The sequence below is a fragment of the Physeter macrocephalus genome, chromosome 5 (genome assembly GCF_002837175.3).
Source record: "Physeter macrocephalus isolate SW-GA chromosome 5, ASM283717v5, whole genome shotgun sequence".
Lineage (NCBI taxonomy): Eukaryota > Metazoa > Chordata > Mammalia > Artiodactyla > Physeteridae > Physeter > Physeter macrocephalus.
The window spans coordinates 33,284,924-33,290,961 of record NC_041218.1 but is presented as its reverse complement, the minus strand read 5'-3'; the positions used below and the strand labels follow the sequence as shown (position 1 = coordinate 33,290,961).

The window sequence follows — 6,038 nt, the reverse complement described above, 5'->3', positions numbered from 1 at the left end:
GTAAATGTGACTGTTTTCTTAATTTCTCTTTCTGATAGTTCATTATTAGTGTATAGAAATGCAACTAACTTTTGTATATTGATTTTATATCCTTCAAGTTTACTGAATTCATTTATTAGTTATAACAGGTTTTTTTTTTCGGTGGAGTTTTTAGGGTTTTCTATATATAATATCATGTCACCTGCAAATAGACGCAAATGTCATGTTCCTTTTCAATTTGGATGCCTTTTTTTTTTTTCTTGACTATTACTCTGGCTAGCACTTCCACTGTTGAATAAAAGTGGCAAGAGTTGGCATCTTTGTCTTGTTCCTGATCTTAGAAGCAAAACTTTCTTTCTTTCTTTCCTTTTTTAAACCATTGAGTACAGTGTTTGCTGTGGGCTTGTAATATATGGCCTTTATTGTGTTGAGGTACATTCCCTTTTTACTCAGTTTGTTGAGCATTTTTATCAGGGATGGATGTTAAATTTTGTCAAGTGCTTTTTCTGCATCTATTGAGATGATCATATGATTTTATCCTTCATTTTGTTAATGTGGTGTATCACACATTGATTGATTTGCAGGCATTGAACCATCATTACATGCCTGGAATAAATCATACTTGATCATGGTATAAGTTTATGATAACAGTATACTTAATCATGTATTGTTGAATTTGGTTAGCTAATATTTGTTGAGGAGTTTTTGTTTGTTTTTAAAACAGCAGAGTATTTTATTTTTTAAAAATCATCATTCAGTAAATGTTGTTACACTATGAGATATTACATTTTAATCTCTTTTTCAATAGAAAGGTTTTCTAAAGAAATGACTTGGAGACTTCCACATTTATCAGATGTCTTTTCATTATTCTTTTCCATTTTTACAATTCTGGATCCAAATTGCATGACCCATTTTGGCAGAAGAGCAGAGGTTGTAAGACCAAGTTCCACTGCTGCAAGATGCAAAATTAGTTTTTCACCAATTCTATGGGGTAAAGTCAAATTTGCCCTTTCCCAAACTGGTAGGGAATTTAGAAAGGAGACATTTTCATGTGGGAAAGGAAATCTTCCTTCTTTTCCATGATCACCAATAAGTGTCATCACGAACAAGATTTCTAGAAGAAGTTCAACCCAGTTCCATCGCAGTTTCCTTATTCATTCCTCTGGCCCGTGTGTCTTGAAGCAGGCACAATGACGAGAATAACCTGCAAGCTGCTCATATGCACCGATTCCAGTAAGAACTACCTTTGCACTGCTCTAATATGGTTTTGCTTCATCCTGGGTCACTAACCAACCAAATCCTCCAGAAGCAAATCAGACTGCACTGCCAATGCTATCATCCAACACTGTATCCAAAGGCTGAATGAAGTGGGATATTCGAGTTCTTCTTAATCTTTGCAGTTCTTCTAGAGACACATTAATTTCAACAAAATTCCACGTCCGAAAACGGTTGGCAGCTTGTAATTCCTTTAGTCCTGTTCTTCCTGTGATTCGATCTGGTATGTTGAATTGTTCACCAGGACTAGCAGCAGCAACGACATTTTTAGAGGATTCTTCAGAGGGTATTTCACAATGATTTTCTGTTTTCTCCCTCTTTTGTTAAAACTAGCTGGTATGGTCTTTTCTTTAGTCATGAAAGCCACATTAAGAAGATCAATTGGTTCACCTAAGGGAATGTGATGGTCAGCAAGGGCTGCAATAACCATGGACTCAATCCCCCCAGAAAATAGGATTGCAACATTTGCTTTTCTATTTCTAGTTTTCAAAACTTTGTTTGGTTTCAGGTTTTCATCCCTAGGTAAACACAAGACACGTCTCTTGACTGCAATACTCAGGACATCAATGAACTGCTGAACTACTTCCTTCATGTGTCCATCAATAAGAAAGACCTGAAGGGTCTCTCTCGTCGGTGGGACGCTGGAAATGCTACTGCAATGGATCTCAAATGCAGCTTGTGGCAACGTCATATTTAAAGGGACAACAGGTTCTTTAAGATACAGTTTGGCTTCATTTGCTACCACTGATATAAATGTTGACAAGTCTGCTGAAATTTGAGTCAGGCTATTAACACATTCTTTGATAGCATCCTCCCTAGAGTTATTTCCAAGGATACAAATTTAAAACAACAGATTTGGAAGTGGAAGTATTCTTGAGATCAATTCTGAAAATTCCAGATACTGGAACTTCTTGCCACTGATTGGCCACTCCAGATATTTGGGTGCCAACTGAAGAGAGACAGGAACTCTTGCCCAAATTACTAAAATGCCAAAGCAAGCTAAGACGACCAAAAAAAATCCCTACCAAACCATAAAAGAATGACTAGATGCTTGATAATATATAAAAGACCATGGACCTTGGACTTTTGAGAAGAGTGACAAAATATCAGATTCATTCTTACAAGAGGAAAGATAATTAAACATTATTTGAGTATCATTCTCTTCAGCTTCAACCTTTATTCCATTAAAGACTTCTCCATTCCACAGGAATACATTGCCTCTTTCATCTTCCACAGGCTGGGCGGTCAACACACCTCTTAAGTGAAGGACATGACCAGAAAATAAACACTGGTATATAACATTAGATTTTTTTTTTTTTTTTGTGGTATGCGGGCCTCCCTCTGTTGTGGCCTCTCCCGTTGCGGAGCACGGGCTCCGGACGCGCAGGCCCAGCGGCCATGGCTCACGGGCCCAGCCGCTCCGCGGCACGTGGGATCCTCCCGGACCGGGGCGCGAACCCGGTTCCCCTGCATCGGCAGGCGGACGCGCAACCACTGCGCCACCAGGGAAGCCCTTAACATTAGATTTTAACAACTGTTTAATACTATTGGGTCCCCACCGTTTAAGATTACACAGTAAATCCTCTTTCAAATTTTTGCTGAAATGCTCAACAGAAAAGCTTACTGCACAACAAATGCCACACATTTCTATGCAAAATTAAGTTTACTATTTCTTGATTTGGTCTTCTCTGAGTTTACTGTTTCTTGGTATTCTTTCCTCAGCTCATCCAATATATTTTTGCTTTCAGAAAGCATTTCTGTTCAATCTGCAAGAAAATATGTTGCTGTTCTGTTGCTGCCTATATACTTTTCTGTTCTTCTACAGGTTAGAAAGTTCATCCACAACAATTTTTTGTTCTGTAAACTTGCTGCTGAGGTCTTCCTTGTGCAGAGCCGTGTTGTTGGTAGGGACCAGCCCCGCACCTTCCTTGGGTTGTACACCCTGGCTGGGCATCTTCACAGAGCATCAAATATGCGGTATTGAGGATTTTTGCCTCTATGTTTATCAAGAATATTGGCCTGTAATTTCTTTTCTTGTTGTGTTCTTGTCTAGTTTTGATATCAGAGTAATGCTGGCCTTGTAAAATGAGTTTGGAAGTGTTCCCTCCTCTTCTATATTTTTTGGAAGAGTTTGAGATGGATTGTTATTAATTCTTCTTTAAATGTTTGGTAGAATTCACCAGTGAAGCCATCTGTTCCTGACTTTTGTTTGTTGGGAGATTTTTTTATTACTAATTCCACCTCCTTCCTAGTAATAGATCTACTCAGATTTTCTGTTTCTTCATGATTCAGTCTTGGTAGGTTGTATGTTTTTAGAAATTTATACAGTTCTTTGAAGTTGTCCAATTTTTTGGTGTATAATTGTTCATAGTAGTCTCTTATGATCCTTTGCATTTCTTTTTTTTTTTTTTTTTTAAAGTTTTACTTATTGGACTTCCCTGGTGGCGCAGCGGTTGCGCGTCGCCCCGGTCCGGGAAGATCCCACATGCCGCAGACTGGCTGGGCCCGTGAGCCATGGCCGCTGAGCCTGCGCGTCCGGAGCCTGTCCTCTGCAACGGGAGAGGCCACAGCAGAGGGAGGCCCGCATACCACAAAAAAAAAAAAAAGATTTACTTATTAATTTATTTTTGGCTGTGTAAGGTCTTAGTTGCGGCACACGGGATCTTTCTTGAGGTATGCGGGATCTTTCGTTGTGGCATGTGGAATCTTTTTTTGTGGCATGCAGGCTCTTTGTTGTGGTGCGCAGCCTTCTCTCTAGTTGTGGCATGTGGGTTTTCTCTTCTCTAGTTGTGGTGTGCAGGCTCCAGGGCGCATAGGCTCTGTAGTTGTGGTGCGTGAGTTCCAGAGCACGTGGGCTCTATAGTTTGCAGCATGTGGGCTCTAGTTGAGGCACGCAAGCTCAGTAGTTGTGGCATGTGGGCTTAGTTGCCCCGCAGCATCTCAGTTCCCTGACCAGGGATAGAACCCATGTCCCCTGCATTGTAAGGCGGATTCTTTACCACTGGACCACAAGGGAAGCCCACATCCTTTGTATTTCTGTGGTATAAGTTACCATGTCTCCTCTTTCATTTCTGATTTTGTTTCAGTCCTCTCTCTTTTATTCTTAGTGAGTCCAGCTAAAGGTTTGTCAATTTTATCTTTTCAAAGGACCAACTCTTAGTTTCATTGATCTTTTCAGTCTCCAATCATTTATTTTCATTGTGATCTTTGTTATTTCCTTCTTTCTACTAACTTTGGATTTTATTTGTTCTTTTTCTGGTTTCTTGAGGTATAAAGTAATGTTGTTTATTTGAGGTTTTTCTTGTTTCTTAATGTAGGCATTTATCACCATGAACTTCTGTCTCAGAACTGTTTTTGCTGCATCCCATAAGTTTTGATTTATTGTATTTCCATTTTCATTTATCTCAAGATATTTACTTTGCTTTTAATTTCTTCTTTGACCCATCAGTTTTTCAGTAGGATGATGTTTAATATCCATATATTTGTGTATTTTCAAGTTTTCTTATTGTAATTAATCTCTACTTTTATACCATTGTGGCTAGAAAAGATGCTTGATATGATTTCCTATTTTCAAACTTCTTATATTTATTAAGACTTGTTTTGTGGCTAACGTATGATCTATCCTGGAGAATGTTCCATGTGTGTTGGAGAAGAATGTATATTATGCTGCTTTTGGATGGAATGTTCTGGATATGACTATTAAGTCCATCTGGTCTAACATGTTATTTAAATCCAGTGTTTTCTCATCAACTTTCTCTCTGAATGCTCTATCTACTGATGAAAGTGTGGTATTGAAATCTCCTACTATTATTGTTTTGCTGTCTATTTCTCCCTTTAAGTTTGTTAATATCTACTTTATATAATTAAGTGCTTATATTGGGGGTGAATAAATATTTACGGATGTTTTACCCTGTTGGATAGACCCTTTGATCATTATACAGTGGCCTTCTTTGTCTCTTATTACAGTCTTGTCTTAAAGTCTATTTTTTCTGATGTAACTATAGGTACCACAACATTTTTTTTGGTTTGTGTTGCATCCGTTCCTTCATTTGCAGTCTTTGTGTGTCCTTAAGCATGAAGTGAATTTTTTCTAAGCAACATATAGTTGGGTCTTTTTCTTTTCTTTTTTAAATTAACTTTTATTGGCGTATAGTTGCTTTACAATGTTGTGTTAGTTTCTGCTGTACAGCAGAGTGAATCAGCTATACATACACATATATCCCCTCTTTTTGGGATTTCCTTCCCAATTAGGTCACCACAGAGCACTGAGTAGAGTTCCCTGTGCTATACAGTATGTTCTCATTAGGTATCTATTTTATATATAGCATCAGTAGTGTACATATGTCAATCCCAGTCTCCCAATTCATCCCACTCCCCCTTTCCCCCTCGGTATCCATACTTTTGTTCTCTATGTCTGTGTCTCTATATCTGCTTTGCAAGTAAGATCATCTATACAATTTTTCTAGGTTCCACATATATGTGTTAATATACAATATTTGTTTTTCTCTTTCTGACTTACTTCACTCTGTATGACAGACTCTAGGTCCATCCACCTCACTACAAATAACTCAATTTCGTTTCTTTTTATCGCTGAGTAATATTCCATTGTATATATGTGCCACATCTTCTTTATTCATTCATCTGTCGATGAGCACTTAGGTTGCTTCCATGTCTGGGCTATGGTAAATAGTGCTGCAATGAACATTGTGGTACATGTCTCTATTTGAATTATGGTTTTCTCAGGGTATATGCTCAGTAGTGGGATTGCTGGACGTATGCTAGTT

The 6,038-nt window shown here is 38.3% G+C and overlaps 2 pseudogenes; both read right to left on the bottom strand.

The window, feature by feature from the left end:
- Window positions 1-761: 761 nt before the first annotated feature.
- On the bottom strand, window positions 762-2,899 carry LOC102984315 (asparagine synthetase domain-containing protein 1-like; annotated as a pseudogene).
- A 73-nt stretch (window positions 2,900-2,972) lies between these two features.
- LOC112066173 (ASNSD1 upstream open reading frame protein-like) lies at window positions 2,973-3,208 on the bottom strand (annotated as a pseudogene).
- Between the last annotated feature and the right edge of the window lie 2,830 nt (window positions 3,209-6,038).